General features: G+C 44.6%; 1 long non-coding RNA gene across 12 annotated transcripts in view; it reads left to right on the forward strand.

The window, feature by feature from the left end:
• LOC102550527 (uncharacterized) overlaps positions 1–17,772 on the forward strand; it is a 59,422-nt gene that overhangs the window by 26,328 nt on the left and 15,322 nt on the right. For 7 of the 12 annotated variants that reach the window (XR_010057173.1, XR_010057179.1, XR_010057174.1 and 4 more), the window contains one exon: positions 1–16,850. This exon is cut by the window's left edge. This is a non-coding gene — a long non-coding RNA (uncharacterized LOC102550527). The remainder of the gene's footprint in view (positions 16,851–17,772) is intronic. The other 5 variants (XR_359266.5, XR_010057183.1, XR_010057176.1 and 2 more) reach the window with 4 other exon arrangements.

Here is a 17,772-nt window from a genome sequence, read left to right on the forward strand (position 1 = left end):
CACATGGCTACAAGTCACGAGCTGTGTGGGCAGGAACATTCTGCCTGCTCTCGCTCTCCCTCCTCCTTAGCTCAGTACTAGAGGAAACCGTAACCTTCTCATTATGTCTATCCCTGACTGTTCCTGGGCCCCATACTTTTCTATGTCTTATTCACCCAGACATACCTTGTGCACATTCCCAGGTTACCACACCTTGTGCTTCATGAGTCCTTGTACCATAGACCCAATGCTGCTTTAGTCCCTCTCACTCTCCAGCCTCTCTGTTTCTATTATTTTCATCTTAAGTGAGAACACTGAGGCATCTAGAAGTAGGCCATATGCTTTTATTTGTTATTCTCACCAAAGACAAGCCTTTTCCCAAGTCCCAGGAGCTAGACCCCAGGAGATGGTGTGAGGAGGAATTGGAGAAGCCTAAGGAGACAAAGCTTGGAAGACACTCATGACCTGGGTGCTCATTTTGTTTCTGCCTGGCCACAGTGCTCTCAGCTTTTGCTTGTCTCACTGGTTCTGAAATACATTGAATTCAGGATGAATTCTATATCCTCATGGTGGTTGTGGCCAGAAGCCTGGTCCCAGCTTCTACTGGCTACTATGGAGTGGTCATACCTCCTCCCTATGGTACTGGGCTCTGTCCTAACATCTTGTGGTTCTGGCCACTGTTGTTTGAAGGTAAACAGAAAAATAGGGATATATCTTTAAAGGATATATTGGCACATAAGAAGTTTCTATTAGCCTTCAATTAGTGCCTCCTAGATACAGGAACCTGCTGTAATTTACACACAGAGTTGAGAACACCATTGCTTCTGCTTAAGCAATGGTGTGTGATGAGAACAGACATTTATTAAATGTTTATTGTGGGCTGGGCACCATGCCAAGCACCATGCATAGATATCTCACCTACATCTTAGCCTTTCGCTATGGCTGTTTGCCACAGATCTTATTAGTGCTGCTTCATGGATGAAGAAGATCTCATGGATGGCTTCGTGTAGCACAACCAATGTGAGCCTTCCTGACCTCTGACCCTATTTACCATTGCACTCTCTGCTTCCGCTCATACTATGGATGCCAGAGAGGAGGGATTAGATTTGGAAGTCTCGGGTTAAGTTTATTATGGAATTTTTTTTTTTGGTTCTTTTTTTCGGAGCTGGGGACCGAACCCAGGGCCTTGCACTTCCTAGGCAAGCGCTCTACCACTGAGCTAAATCCCCAACCCCTTATTATGGAATTTAAGCCATTTGGCTGATCTCCTTTTTTTTTTTTTTTCATTCACTTACTCGTAAACTAAACAATTTTATACTTATATATTTCACAAGACATCCTTAAGAGAGTAAATCCTAATTTGCCATGAAAGTATTTCACACACTACTTTAATTAATTTAGTAAAAATAAAAATTACTTAAAAGTATAACATTATAAAAGAAAGGTTCAGAGGCATTGTTTTACTCTGGTGTGTGTGTGTGTGTGTGTGTGTGTGTGTGTGTGTGTGTTTAGTATTGATGCACACCAGGGGTTGTAAGGTATGTAAATAAGGAACTGTTGATCTGGGAAGGGCGCAGCCAGCCCTGTGAAGTGACTGCCTGTTGATTGCCAACTGTGCCTCCGTGACAGGCTCACAGTTCTGACCTATGTAGTAGGACCAGCTGTGTGAGGTGGCAAATATTTCCAGCAGCCCAATGTGGAGTGAATCATGAAGTCATGTTCATTGTGAGGTGGTTGCTGTTTGGTTAGATTAAAAGCATGGGGAAGCAAGTTAGATACTTAGTCTTAATTAAAGGCTCTGCTAGGAGAGGGGCAAGGACAGAATCCATGTCTAAAGGCAGTGGCATGAAGTTGGACACCTAGAAAGAGTTCTACACAAGCAGACTTCTACTGTCCCACATTCCTAGTGCTGGTATCAGTAAGGAACAGGGTCATGGGCCAGCAAGAAGGATTATGAGGAAGGCAGCCTCTGCCCATGCTCCTTCTGCAGGCCTTAAGGCTATGGCTATGTCTTTGGGTCTAAGCAACCTCCAAATAACTGAAAGTAGGGAGTATGCCATGGTGAACTTTTCTTCATCTTCTTGCCCAAGGTATAATTTTATTTTAACGTCTTACTTGGTTCTGTGTAAGTAAAAAAGGAGACAAGAGGTGCAGTCTTGAGTGCAGTGAAATGCTGGGGCAGCTTGCTGGAACAGACTTTTTATATAAAGGTGTAGCTTATAGGCTGAAAGTGTCTAGTTAGTAGAATCTTGGCATTTTGTAATTCTGAATATAATGCTTATAAGTAAGCCCCAAAGAAACTGTCCTGTCTTCCCTTCGCTGTGTTTACTGGTCCATTCATCCAGTAGATGGTTGCTGGAGATAGTTATGGCCTACTTGATAAGCTTCGGGCGCTATAAGACACAGTTCAAGTTCATGCAAAGCATCTCAGCAGTGAGACTGTTTTATAACTGTCCCTAAATCATGTTAGCTCTGGAAGCTATTTTAGGAATGCCTTTGGTTATGAACCATATCTTATATTTAATTTTGATTCTCTTTTCCCTCCTGCCCTGGATTTGGTAGCAGCACTAACAAACACTGTATGCCTGGCCTTGTCTTAGTTGTGGGAGGTACTTAGAGCTCACCAGTTCATCCAAGCTGCCACCTACAGTCATCATGACCTTGGACCTTGGACCTGAGTTTCAGTCTCCGGTTCTGAAGTGCCAGGACGAAGACAGCGAAGTGGAGAACTTTGCTGCTTTTTGATCTTGGGTCTGTTTGTGCTTGTAATAGACTTTCAGACTACCCATGATATATAAAAATGTATGAAGCTCTGTCTTCCCACCTGTTTTTTTTTTTTTGAAACTAAGAATGGCTCCTTCCCCTTCATCTACTACCTTACCATGTAAATTCAGCATTATATTGTCTCCTAGCAGAAATTATAGTGTACAGCCATAGGAAACTACCGGAATCTCGAGGGTTTGATTTGCTCGGTAAGAGTTGGTTTGATTTTGTCAATGTAACAGGACATCTGATATCTGTGCCTGTGCCTAGAGTTGGTACAAAGGAAAAGGAAGTCAAATAAAACATCTCTTAGAGATGATTTAGGCTTGTACTATTTTTATGGAAAAAAGATAATTTTAGCAGAATCTTCTAGAGGGTGATATGAGTGCTGGGGTTTGTGGCTCCATAGGTTGGTCCTTCTGCTATTGCTTCTCCCTTTCTAGAAGTGAGAGTTGGGAGACAAAGAGGTTCTGACCAAAGGAAGGGGACAATAATAGAAACCTCAGAGGACCAGTGTGGCACGAAAGGAGCTCTGTAGCTATTCCCAGTGGGCTGTGGAATGTAGGAGCTGTCCTTTTGACAGGAAGTCCCATCTAGCAAGTACTCATGGGACCTGTAGTTAAGTTAGCTTTAGAAAGACTGACAGTTCTAAAGCTTGTCCAGGCCTACCTATGCAAAGCTCCAGACTCACTGGCAGCACCAGCTGAGCTCCATGGGACATGAGATGTCATGGCAACACTATCAAATTCTAGATTTTATATTGGCATTTGGAGAAGAGAGAATAATCATTGTCACAAGCTTGTAACTTAAAGAAAGAGTGCACTGCACACAAGAATTCAGCAATGGCTTTTTTTTTTTCCGGTCCTAAGGATTGAACTTAGGGCCTTATGTATGCTAGTCAAGAACTCTACCACTGAGCAGGAGATATTGGGGGCAGGGAGGGGAGTTTCAGGGTAAGAAGGGAGAGTCGAGGCAGCCACAGTACCTCTGCTGAAGATCAGAATCTGTGAGGCCTTAGGTGGCTAGGCCATTTCAGAAGTCTGTCCTAGTCTTAGTCCCAGTTAAGAGGGGGGAAAGTAAGCTAGAAATAGATAAGAAGGCTACTGATGAGCCAAGAATGCTTGAAGGCCAGAGGAGGTGAGGGGGTTGTTTAACACATTATTGTGTATTTTGAAGGGTTCTACTCTTGGAGCTGTGAAAGCCTTGAGTGGGGTATCAGGTGGCCACTCCTTTTGTGGATTCCACGGTGTTCACATACAAGCAAACAGCTACCTTACAGTTTTGCTGTAGCAATGGTGACACTTTGGATAAACATCATTTAGCAAATATCCTAAGTACTTTATTTACAGTACAGGGACTCATCACAGCACTCAGAAGTGTGTGCTGAGCTTGTTAGGCCAAAAGACTAATTACCTACTCAGGACTCTCCTACCTTCAATACAAATACAAAGCCAGTTCTTCTTGGTGCAAGGTAAGACCAGATGATATTGAGGATTCCTTTAAAACACCTGAATTCTTTTTTTTTTTTTTATTTTTTTGGTCTTACGCATTGAACCCAGGACTTCATGTTTCTAGGTAAGCATTCTTCTATAAAGTTATCTCTTAAGCCCAAATCCTACGATTCTGAAGGCTCTGACTGGAAGGCCACTCTAAGTCATTTGGAAGGCAATGGGAGATCATTGTGCTTTAGAGCAGGAATGGTGATGGTGCTCTAGGGACCTCACTGTGATTACTGTTTTGTGGCTACAGGGTCGTTGTGAAGGTTTTGATTAGGAAGGTTTTATGAGCAAGAGAATCCAGTGGCTCTTAGGAAAAGGCTTTTCTGGTTAAGAAGGCTGGTGAACCCCAGACTTAGCATTTCAATACCTTCTGCTTTCTTTTTCCAGCCTCTGCCCTATAATTTGGGCTCATAGAAGCTCCAGACCCTAGAAACTCCTTAATTGTGCCTTCAGCTTCCTCCCTAACTCTGCCTCTCCAGAAGGTACAAGCACGTAAAGTTCATGTATTCATCTAGAGAGGCAAAACGACTTGAACCATCTTGTTTTTGAGGTCAGGTGAGACCAAAGAACTGGCTATACTTCATTTCCTAGGTCATCTGCCTCTGCCAATGGTAGAGTTCCTCACTTTATGTTACCTGCGCAGTTCACTGGGATAAATGAATAGTCATTGTTTTTGCAGATCTTTCCTTCTAAATGCTCACCTTGGCCTCCAAAGGAGTTGAAGTTTTCAGAGGGAGGTTGGTGTATGCTCCTTGCTTCTCATTTTGCAGGGTATCAGGGGAGTTTAAAGTGAGATAACTAGTCTTCAAAGTATGGTTGGCATTGCTGCTCAGCCTTTGAGGGGAGAACAATGGTCTTAGAGCAGATTCTTAGGCCTAGCTTAAGAATACCATCCCAGAGGGCATCCAGAGAAGAGTATTGCTCTCTCATATTCCTTCCTTCTGTAATCATGAGATTTCCTTACTCTGGTTAACAGCTCTCTTCCCTCAAACTTTAGAACATATCTCACATCATTAAGCAATTTGTGGAACTGTGCTTTGGATAGGATTTTTACATTGTGAATATAATTATATAAATATACCTATGGTACTATCCTAAATGATTGTGCTATCACGTTATAGATGGTCTATAGCCCATTGCCTGTCCAAATGATGGCCTTGGCCCTTGAATTCTTAACTCTGATCTAGCTCTTCAGGCTTATGCTTGGTTATGCTATGTTCCTGTGCCCTGACCATATTTGATAACTCTTCTCACATCCTCTGTCTTAGGCTGTGGGTCTGGAAAATGCTGCCCTGGATTAAGACTAAAGCAGTATGGAATGAAAACTGAAGTTAGGGCTGTATGTGTTCATGAGTCTTGATGTCTAGATCTGACCCAGTGAAACAAAGAAGGATTTGTTCTTTAATAGTTTTCCACTTTAAAATCACATGTCACTAAGCTTGTCTGGTCACATAGGCCAGCATATTTTAGAGAGTATTCAGTTGTCCAGTTTCTATGCTCTAGAAACATCAACCTGTATCCATAGCAGGCAAGACCTTCAAATCTGCGGCCTAGTCTGTTCTATGGGACCGGCTGTAGTCTACTGTTGAAGAAAGGAATACAGATCTCTAGTTCTGCTCTACATGGTCCAGCCACTAAAAGGACCAGGATTTTAAGAGTAGCCAGCTAAGAGGTTCACAGGAAGTGGGCCTTTGGGCCCTGCAGGTCAATGGCCAGCAGGTATCATCAGGATAGCAGGTACTATGGGATTTTACTTGTAGCCCAGGAATAGGACAACGGCAGGGATTTGTGGTTTAATGACCAGTAGCCTGGGATTCCTAGATCCTTTGGCTTCTTTCACTGTCATATAAGGTGCTGAGAAATAGCATTGGTAGGAAGGACACTTTGGAACCTACATTTCTGGGTCTGGGAGACAGAGTGACTCAGCCTGTACAAGAGAAAGTACCTGCTTGAGAGCAGAGAGCACACTGGTCACAGTGTCTGCTATCCCAGTCCTGATCTTACCCCAAACATGCCTCCTTCTTATACAGGCCTTACCCGTATTCTATAAGGGGCTCTGGGTGTTGCTGAGTTCAACTCTGTTTGTGTTGTGAATTTAGAACCTGGCATATCTACCATACATAGTCATCATCCTGCCTTTTCCCTTTGGTCTTCAAGTCTCACCTGTCTTGGGCCTGAATACACTGGATTTCAGTTTGTCTTGTCTGGTTATTTTTATAAATAAGAAACGAGGTGTTTGTGCCTGGTCAGTACTTGGATGGAAGACCAGATAATGCTAGATATTACAGGACTATAAAGCTCTTGTAAGATGTGTAAAATCATCAGCAATGATAGTTGGCATCCATTGAACTGTTTTCTTTGGGTTGAGCTTTGGGCTGAGTGATTTTGTGTTGTTTCTAAGAAAAAACCACTGATCTACAGATGAACTTGGAGCTAGAAGTATAAAAAAGTTGAGTTGTTCAAATTTAACTAATAAATACGATAATTTACCAGTCTGTGTACTTAACAAATGTTTATGGTAGGTCAATATTGCTTCAATAGGTCAGTAGTTTTCATGGTATCACTATTATTAATTTCAGCAGTTTTTGAATACTTACAGTACTGGGCTTTCCGGTTCTATAGGATAGATTATCCCTATTTTGCTGATTAGGAAATGAAGGCTTAGAAGACCAAGGTGACTTACTTTAGGTTGCACAGATAAGTAGTATAAATTGGGATTGGGCACAGTTATCTCTAGAATTCTTAGTCTGCATTCTAAATCCTTCTGTTGTTGCCCACATAAACTAAGACTCGTTTTCTACCTGTGCCTTTCTTCTTGCTTCTTTCTTTAGCTTTTGATGCTTTTCATAGCTTATTTTTCTGCTCTTCCTATTTTCCTTTTCAGATTATGTCTGTCCAAGTGCAGCTTACTGCACGTAATTGATTCTTCAATTTGTGCTTGCTTAAGCCTTATAATAGGACCCCTACTGCAAGGATTGGCCCACTTTTCTCCCCTCTTTCTCCTCTCTCTCTCTCTCTCTCTCTCTCTCTCTCTCTCTCTCTCTCTCTCTCTCTCTTCCCACCCCCCCGACTCCCTCTCTCTTGTGCTGGAGATTGAGCACAAGACTTTACATATACTAGACAAGCACTCTGGCACTGGTCTAAATTCAAAACCTCCTCCCACTCCCCTTTGAACATAACACTTTGTAGCATAGGCCAGCCTCAAACTTATGATTCACCTGCCTCTACCTTCCAAGTTATGAATTATAGATTTATGCTATCATGATGGCACTATATTATTTTCAACTAAAGGAAAGTAATAGAAAGCCTAGTAGATACATACATGTGGAAACCCCTGCTTTATGACAAAGATATTTATGTACTGATTAGAAGCAGGGAGTAGATAGACATTTTGATGACAAAAAAAAAAAAACACTGCTAGTTCAGAGGGATAAGATTGAAGGAAAAATTAATCTAGAGCGTATAAAATAATGATCCAGCAATATAAATGTAAATGTTAAAATAAAGCTTCACGTACAAGCTAAGACTATCTTCATGATCTTGGGCTAGACATTCAGTTCCTAAAGATGGCACAGAAAGCCCTTAGTATAAAGAAAAGGCCTGATAATTTGGATGATTTTAAAATGAAAAACTTTTATTATTATGACCTCAGTAAAAGGTCAAAATAACAAGCAACAAGGCATAGCACCTGAGGGAGCTGGATTACATCTAGAATATGTGATCCTTCAGGAAAAGGACTCCCCTTCTAACTCCCAGTGAGCAGAAGAATGTTCTGCACGTAGGATCATGAGTCATAGACCATTCCTTCTACAATTTCCTGGTTGTAATCTGTGGATCTTGGATTATCGGTTTCTGCTGGCCTCAGACCCGCCTTCCTCTTATGTACGGACACCAGGCCTTTCCCATGCTGGCTCGCCCAGCTGTGCCTCTTTTGTTATGAATGTTACATGTCTTTAACTTTCCTTTGGTGTATAAACTTTGATCAACTATTCTAAGAATTTTTCTCTCTAGCTTCTTTTCCCCGCTTCCTTTTAAATTTCCCTTTTGTACCTTCTTTTTGAGCTACCATAAAATTTCTCAAAAGACTTTGGGAGAGCAAGCTTGTTCCATGGTACTCTGGAGGCAGAACAAAGACCAAAAGGCTCATATTTACCTGTAGAGAAGTTTGGTCATTGCTGTGCTCTAGTTGTCCAAGTTCTCTAAAGAAGGATCAGAGTTACTGAGTCACAGAGAGGCAGAATAATATCTCGGTTGCAGTGTTTTCTATGGAGGGCCCTATGCCTTGGATGGTGCTAGATTATGATAACCGTCTTCTGGTCTTACATATCTACAGGGGTAGCCCTCGGTGGGAGACAGAGCCAGTATAGTAACATGATCCCTCTCCACTTGTAGAAGTTTACCGTGGGATTCAAATGCTGGTACTTTAATGGTATCGTGTCTACTAACAACCATTTTTAATACAGCATTCTACTTGTATCCATCAACGATTGATCTGAAAGCTTTGATTACCTTTGCTTTCTTCAATTGGCAATAATGGTGTGCTGTTTTTCTTTTGTGGCATATTCTTCAATTTGTTGCATTTTTCTCTGGCAGTACTTGTTCTCCTTGGTATTACACACTCATTATTGAATCCGTAAGCACCTTGGAAGTTTTGCAGGTGTATGTGGATTTTACAAGGTTTTTTTGGTAGTGTTTGAAAACTTGGGAGTTTAACATAAACCTAAATTTCCCTTTTATATGAAAAGTTGGGCACTCTGGACTCTGTGATATCCATTTCTAAATATCTTTGACCACACAGAGCTGGAGAGGCTGCCTACAAAGACTGGCATATGCCTTTTTCTTGGGGTATTCTTTCCTAGTCTGCTTCTCTTCTTTATTACTTGCCTGGCTGGCAGACATTGTAGTTGGTTACTTAAAAAAAAAAAAAAAAAAAAAGGAGAAACTGGACCTCTATGGGCTAGCCTGAGGATCGATCAGTTTGTTTTGCTATTAGTTCACTGGAAAAACAAATTCAAACTTTTTAAGAGTAGGCTTTTTTTTTTTTAATATCCATAGTGCAGATTTGAGAATGAGTTAGGATTCTAAGCTGGCAAATCTGTCTGAGGTGCTGGCCCATTTCCTCTACTTCTATATTGTGTGTTAGTTTAACACTTAATAAGTACTTCACGAATGCTTTACCTCCTGAGGTCACAGCAATTTGTCTACTCCCAGGTTCTTAGCAGAAATGCTCACCACATTTTCTACCTAGCTGGTTACTTCCACAGGAGACCAGATTTGTGTGTAGTCTATCTGGAATATACACTCAGGCCCCAACTGTTCCAAGTGTGTGTTAAGTTCTTGCACAGCTCTCCTCTTTCCCCTAAGGATCCAATCTTCCCGAGATGGGCCTGATGAGAGAATAGAAAGGCAGGAACCTAGTTTTGCCTACTAATGCAGCTAATGGAGTTTGTAACCAGTACAGAGTACATGCAGTCCACACCTTGGACAAAGATAGGTCAAAGTTTAGCTCCCTCCCTTTAAAGAAAAAAAAAAGCATCTTTTTTTTGGGGGGGGGGGCCATTTTAAAGTTTTGACCCATATCCTCTGGAAGCTAAGGAGAGCTCACTGTGTCTGGAGAGTTTGTTTAGTTCCCAAGGCCTATAGTTGTTGAAGAGCTAGGGAACCTGGTGCTATTGGGCAAGAGCTAACACCCTTCCTTTTCGTGTTCCCAGGCAGGCCTCTGAGGGTAGACAGCAGAGCCTCGTATCCTGTCCCTGCGCAGGAGTTATCTTTACCCCCTGAAATCAAATACTACACATAGCACCCTGTAAAACTGCTTCCTTGTAAGCTTCACTGAGCTCACTAAGTAAACATCCACCCATGCTTTTGGAACTGAATTCATTTCTGCTTCCTGGTCATCCCTTGTTTTTTCTGTTCTCAGTGCCCCACAGAATCAGGTTATTGCAAGAAAGACCTAGAATTGGTCAAAGGCACCTAAGATGACTGCTTTAACCTCAGTAAAATTCTGAGGAGGGTAAACAGGCTTGTGGGAAGAAAAGTTTTCCTACACGGTGTCATCATACTTTGTAAGTCACCACTGCTGTCACGGCCATTTCTCTATGAAGACTTCAGCACAGTCTTGCTGTGGTTGTAGACCACAGTGGCCTCACTCCTTAAGTTCTAGGGCTATGGTTGGCCTTAGCCTGATCCCCTGCACCTCCTGCTTGTTTCTCATGATTTACCTCTTGTCACTTCTACCCACAATGACATTCCTATTGCCGAGGCACTGAGGAGTCGACATATCCTTCACCAAGTTCATGAAATTATGACATCCTCCTGTGCTGAGCCTACTTCCTTCAAGTCCCCTTCTGAAAGAGAAGGCCCCTTGGCAGGGCTCTTTGTTTATTTGATCCTGGGCTCATGGATACATCTGGAATGTCCTGACATGAACTTAGGCATGTTTTTTGTTGTTGTTGTTTTTGTTTGTTTCCCCTCCGCCCTTGAGAAGGAAATTGGAAAATGGGGATCTGGGTAAGCAGAGGACCATTCTGGGGGGCTTGCTTTAAGTGACATCAAAGCCATATGCCTGCCTATGGTCATCAGACCGGTAGGTAACTTCTTTATTGGCATACACTACCCCGCAGCCCAGAAGGTGTAAATCTGAAGCACTTTCCCCTTGCTGAGAGCCTGGCACAAATGCCTTGGGCTTCTTTTAAAACCAGGGAATACCAGGCTGTCTTCCAGGTGGTCCTCCTCTCTGCTGGCTGCAGTGTTGGCCAGGGTGATTGTGTAAAGGCTGTTTGGGGTAGTTGGTATGGAAGCGGTGATTGCCTGGCCTCCTGTTCATCTTCCTGAAAGTTGCAAGATCCTGATATGATGCATTTTATGAATCAGTTTATTGCCCCAGGACCTGAACACATCTAAAACATCTAGTTAGAAGCTGGCGTGGAAAACATTTATATATATATATATATATATATATATATATATATATATATATATATATATATTGTGTGTGTGTGATAGTTGGAACATGAACCTCGTTGAGTGTGTCTAGTTATGTAGGGCTCATTGAATTAGTATCTGAGCTGTTCTTGGTAGCATGGTCAGGAGAGGGGGTGTTAGACGGTGACTTTGCTGCTGTTGAGAGCTGTCACTGCCCCTGAAGCATCAGTGGAACTCTTCTCATAAGAGTTTCCAGGTATGTGGATGTGTTAAACTATTGCCCAAGCACTGAGGGTCGGGCTGATGGATATTCATCTTGGCTTGTTACCCATCCTAGGGAAGAACCTGGTATTGGCTACCTTAGGTCTAGGCTTGGCTGTCACTCTGTTGTCTTTTACGTTGTCAGAAGGAACTTCTTGGGAACAAATGACTCAGCAACAAATTTCAGACTGTGTGGCCTACGTGCTTTCTGGGCAGGAATTGGACATACCTAACTAGATTATAAAATGGTGAACAGTGAATGAATGGAGGTACATTACACTGGATTTCTTCAGGCTGCTATTTGGTTTGTGTTTTAAAATACCTGACCTGATAGAAGGATCTCATTTGTGAAGTAAGCAGACAACGTTTTAATGATGCATTTTATCCTTAGGAAATTCAGGATATAAAGTCCTGATTTCATACCCCAAAACAAAACAAACAAACAAGCGAAATGAACAAAAAAAGGGAAGAAAGAAAAAGAAAAAGGCAAAAATGATATCAGAAAAACAGCCATGGTTGAAATTTTGGACTTGTCTGTGACAGAAAGAGTTAATGAAATGGTGGTCTCATGGTGAGGACTGTTTTAGCCTATGGCTAGTAGAAGCCCATGTGGCTCATAAAAAAATGATGCAACATTTAGTACAGGACAGCCCGGGCTGATGTGAGCCCTGGGACCTGCCATTCAAAGAGTTAAAGCTAGTCTTATTCCCAGGAAGCTCAAAGTGAAGAAGAGAGGCTGCAGAAATAGGGACCTGCGTGTTTCCGGAGCTGTTAGGTATGAAAAAGAAAAAAGGAAAAAAAAAAAAAAACAGGCTAAAATGTGTGGCCAAGAAAACAGAATGTAGGTCCAACTTTTTTTTTTTTTCCTTGTTTGACCAGCCTTGGCACTGCCCTCTGCCTCTCCAGGGGAAAAGCTGCAGTTCTGCTCCTGCAACACAAGGAGCAGACTGGAGAATTTAGATCTGCGTCACAGAGCTCAAAGCAGAGAGAGAGAGAGAGAGAGAGAGAGAGAGAGAGAGAGAGAGAGAGAGAGAGAGAGAGAGAGAGAGAGAGAGAGAGAGACGAGGGGGGAGGGGGACAGAGGAGAGAGGGGGACAGGAGAGAGAGAGAGAGAGGGAGACAGGAGAGGGAGAGAGAGAAGGAGAAAGAGAGAGAGAGAGCCAGCATGAGCACACAAGCTGTCGATAGGTCTGCTAGCAGCAGCCGTGCTGCAGCGGAGAGAAAAATCAAGAAACAAGTCATAGCAACACTGGGCACCGGGTTCTGCCAAGCGTTCAGAAATCTGTTGGGTGCCAGAGGCCTCTGGGTAGCCTAGGCTAAGATGTCACGCAAGGTGGCACAGGCAGTTCCCATGGGGAGGACGTGGGAATGGGTGGGGGCAGGAGTGGGTACAAGAGTTGGTGGGGTGGCAGTGGAAGGCTTAATCAGAGTGGATTCTGGAACATTCGGGACTGCGGCACCTTCTATCTGGACAGGGATTTGGGACTGCGCAGGAGACGACCGGTGGTCCAGTGGGGCTTAAGGACTTGATGGCGTAACCCACTTCTTCCACGTATGTATTTCCTGTGATAAGGGCAATGTCTAGGATGTGTGGGTGCAGTTTTTCTCACCTTCTTTCTTGCTTTTTGCTATTTTTCCCCTTGAAGGTTTATTTTATCTTTACTTTAATTTCTTCTCCCTTAGTGTCAGTTACTTAAGCCTGACCAGGATAGAGGAGAGGAGTGAACCATCCCCGGCTTCCCACTTAACCTCCCACCCTTTACCCTGTTTTCTGCTGGTGGTTGAAGAGACTGGTTTTCCAGGTTGTTTGGGTGCAGGTCTATGGGTAAGGGAGAGTGTGAGAAGTAACAAGGAACAGGCAAGAGGGACTGTTTTTCTAGGCATTCTCTTATTAAAACGCCTAGTTCTAGGCATGTGGGGTGGTGGAGAACATAAGCATGGGGTAGGGTGTGGGCTGGGAGAAGTGGGGTGATGCTGGGAGGTTGTCACTGCGTAGTTGAGAAAAGTGGGGAATGGTGACGCAGTCACTGTTGCATCTTGTTAGGAGCTCTGTGGAGACAGGTAGTGAAGCTCCTGCGATCTGTGGGGCCAACAAAAGGGTTAAAGATGAGTCTAGGTGGGAAGCTAACATTTAGAGATTAAATGTCATCCTTTTGGCGATGGAAAGTTGTTTACCTTGCTTTCTCTGTGTCTCCATGTTGGCTCCCTTCCAGTTCACATGTGATGGCCTTCCCTGTACTGCTGCATCATTAACTAAGTGACTGAGCTGGTCTTCCATTGGCCAGGGGAGGGCTCTTATTTCAGACACTTCCTCTCATTGGTGGGAGGGCCAATGGCAGGTGAAAACCTCTTTTTGATTGGCTAAGGACAGAGTATCAAATCTGAATTTGCATTTCACTTGCTTAAAGGGGAGGGGGGAAAGCCCAGCAGCTTCTAAAATCTCTTTTAGGGGTGTGCGTAGGTGCGTGTGTCTGCCTGCTTCTGACTGCCCAGTTGAAGCGTCTTCCTTTACCTTTTTAAAAAATTCAGAAACTATGAGGAAGAGCTTAAAATGCCTCAAACTTTTTTTGTTTTTTTGAGAGAGGAGACTGGGGAGATGGATATGAAGAGGATTGACCAAATTGGAAGAAAATATTTGTCCTCTGCTTTGGTGTCAGAAAAGGGAATTTTCCAATCTGCCACACCTCAGTGTTGCGGCAAAATAATTCTTGGCTCCCCTGGAAACCATCGGGCAAGGTAGGGCAGAACTGCTGCTGCTGTCGCCATAACCCTGGGCTTCCTATTGAATGGGCTGCTCCCAAGTGAAGGGATCTACGCCGATCCTCTGGTCATCCAAAAGTCCTCAAATCAGCTCTGAGCTGAGCCCACTGTTGGAAGAACCTGCCTTTTGGAAGTCGCCGCTACCTTGTGCGTGGAAAGGTGAGGATGGGGACCAACCTCAGAGTATTGCTTGGGACCTGGCTGTTGTGATGTTTCCCAAAAAGTGAGTGGCTAGGGCTTTGAAGGACTCCCGTTAGAATGCTTTGTCAGTCTAGGGAACCAGGAGATGAATGAAACTGGGGCAGCAGCAGCTGTCTTGTACTGGGGGCAGAAGCTAGAAAGTTAGAGTTCGGGCACCCCATCTTGTCCTTGTAATGGGTCTCATATTTATGGGAAGGGGTTTGCTGGGCCCTGCACCATGCATAGTGACTCCACCCATGACTGCGCATCCAGAGCAAGAACGCAGTGCACCCTGGGTCTCTGGCCTGGGACAAACACCTCCCTCCTTGTTATATAACTCAGGGTGGCCTGTGCCTTCTCAAGCCTTCTTTGCCACTCAATCTCCCCACTCCTTGGGGCTCACAGCTGAGGGTCTGTAAGGGAACAGTGGGAATTTCTCTCCCTGAATGAGCTAGCCTGTGTCTACTTGGTGACAAAATTTGAGTACAGAAACGGTCTGCTGTCTCTTCTGAGGACATGGACCCCAGAATGCCCTTCTGAGTGCCCTGTGTCACCTGTAGTCCCTGACTTAGAGGTGGGCATAGTGTCCTCCTTTCCCTTTTTATCCTTTCTAGTTTGAGGGCAGGGAATTTCTTAAGGAAAGGTATGAAAACCTGTTAGGAGGGGTTTGGCAGTTTCCCTTCCTTGTCTCTAGCTTTCCTTTCCCTGGCTGGGTTCATACTCTTTCTGGATTCCTTTGAGGCTGCCATTTTGAAGGCATCTCTGCTTGTCCTTTACATGGTAGCTGACGCTGCTGGTTTTGTTGGCCCTGCTGTGCTACTTCTAAGGAGTGGGTGGGAATAAGAAAGGGGGCTCTGATAGCGGGATGAAGCTGCTGTATAGATGATGGAGTTATGATTACAGCAGTAAGGTGGTCTGGAAGCAAAACTGCCTGGTTCCACGCTGGGTCACAGCACTGGTGGGTGTCTAAATGGAAGCCTTCTGGGTCAGAGTTCCACAGCCTGGGACCCCATCTTTCCCAGAGTGTGGGTACTTGGCTTCCCTGCCCTAGTCAACCTGAATCTTAGAGATGCTCCATGAAGTGCCTAGTGTTGAAGAAGAGGGAAGGCAGACATAGCAGCTCATCTCAGATGTGGTGGACCTGTGGTTTGTGTTTTTAATTAGGCTCTCTCTCTCTGGCAGCCTCCATATGGAGAAATGGGTTGAGGTCCACAGCAGGCAGCAGCATTTGGTCAAATGACCCTGCCTTTCCTCCTTGCCCCCTGCCAGGGCCACAGTTGTAATTGCTGTTCTTTAGTGAGGCTCCCTGCTGCCCAACCCTTTCTAGGCCTTTCTGCGGACAGCGGCCATCTTGTCTTCCTGCTCAGAGATCTAAAATGGTTTCCCATTATTGTCAGGTTGAAATTCCTCCTATTTGGTAGGATACTCTGGGCTGACTACAAGTGGCCTTAGCTTTCCCACAAAGCCTTCCTCAGGTGAAAACCAGACCACCCATATCCCTGCTTTTCTTTTTTCCCTGTTTTCAATACTGCTGTTTTCCATGCCTGCGTTCTACCTGTTGCAGGGCCACTGTCTTTATGGACCTCTCCCTGAGCACCCTGTAAGAAGAAATCCCTGTAACCACTATTACGAGTCTTCTTTCTTTCATGTTTTTTTTTTTTTTTTTTTTTAATGTGTGGTTCCGTGTATTCTCTATCAGAGTTTGTGCTCCAGTAAGAAGCCTGGGGAAAGGGGAGGAAGACATCCCCTTTCAGAACCTCTGTGGCCGGATGCCATGTTACATCATGAACATTACTGGGGTGGTTTGCTTGTTTGTTTGTTTTTGTTTTGTTATCATTTAGGGAGGATCCTGTGGCTGACAAGAACCCCAGCCTTCAAAAATCCTTTTTTCCTCCATGTTTGCAAGATGTTAGAAGGTGACACCCTCAAATGTGACTATTTTAGGAATATTGTAAGTCTCTAAAGTTGTGTTAGATCATTCAGCTGGCCCTTTTCCATCATGGCCAGGTTCAGTCAAAATGATAAATTTTTTTGTATCTGAAATGAATAAACCTCAGTTGTTTTGTGTGCCTTCCTCGGGAAGAGCAGGCAGAGGTGGGTAGGTAGGAACACCTACAGAGCGGGATAAGCCCAGTCACTGACATAGGTCCAGACACTGGACTCCTAATACCAGGTCTGTACCCCAGTCTCAGCTGGATGACTTTAGACAGGTCGTCCTGTTTCTTGCCTAAGTGCCTTAGTTTGTGAAGTAGCCCCTTAGCAGTCTGTTCTGTAGAAACGTCCATTGTATTGTCTGTTCCTTGTAGATTTGGCTGAAGCCCTCTTTCTCTGATTGGAGACTTATTGGGGATGTAAAATGGGAGAATAGCGGGTGACTAGCAAATTAGGAGAGGACTAGATCTCCTAAGCTGTCGCAGCAGGAAGAGAGAGGAATATCTCACGAGTTTGACCTCAAGCCGGCAAAGTGGTGGTGTTCTACCAGGGGTGAGTACACCTTTGTTTCCGAAGTGATTGGGGGGTCAGGGGGGCCGGACAGGGGTTAAGCGGGGGTGTTCCTGAGAACCTTCTGGTGGTAGATTTGTTTCTGTTCTTGCTGAATCTCAGTGGTGGCTGTATGCTTCCTGATGTTGTTGAGTCCTGTGGGAAGGGAATCTGAGCACCCTCAAACCCTCATCCCCAACACTGGGTGTGGACTAAGAGTGACAACAGCCAGTGAGTCCTTTGCCAACAGCAATCTGGGCCCTGGTGACAGCTGCTGTGCTCTCTCTCTCTCTCTCTCTCTCTCTCTCTCTCTCTCTCTCTCTCTCTCCCCTCCCTCCCTTTCTCTCCTCTCTCTGCTCTCCTCTCCCCTCTTCTCTCTCTCTCCCCCTCTCTCCCTCTCTCCCCCTCTCTCTCTCTCTCTCTCTCCCTCCCCCCCCTCTCTCTCTCCCCTCCCTCCCTTTCTCTCCTCTCTCTGCTCTCCTCTCCCCTCTTCTCTCTCTCCCCCCCCTCTCTCTCCCCCTCTCTCCCTCTCCCTCTCTCTCTCTCCCCCTCTCCCTCTCTCCCTCTCTCCCTCTCCCTCTCTCTCTCTCCCCCTCTCCCTCTCTCCCTCTCTCCCTCTCCCTCTCTCTCTCTCTACCCCTCTCTCCCTCTCCCTCTCTCTCTCTCCCCCTCTCTCCCTCTCTTCCCCCCTCTCTCTCTCCCTCTCTCCCTCTCCTTCTCTCTCTCTCTACCCCTCTCCCTCCCTCCCTTTTTCTCTTCTCTCTCCTCTCCCCTCTTCTCTCTCCCTCTCTCCCCCTCTCCCTCCCTCCCTCTCTTCCTCTCTCTCTCCCTCTCTCCCTCTGTGTGTGTGTCTTTTTTTTTTCCTCTTTGGAAGATGACTCAGTGTATCTGGAGTCGGAAGATGGAGCTCTCAGCTGAACAGCCA

This window comes from Rattus norvegicus, chromosome 13 (assembly GCF_036323735.1).
Source record: "Rattus norvegicus strain BN/NHsdMcwi chromosome 13, GRCr8, whole genome shotgun sequence".
Lineage (NCBI taxonomy): Eukaryota > Metazoa > Chordata > Mammalia > Rodentia > Muridae > Rattus > Rattus norvegicus.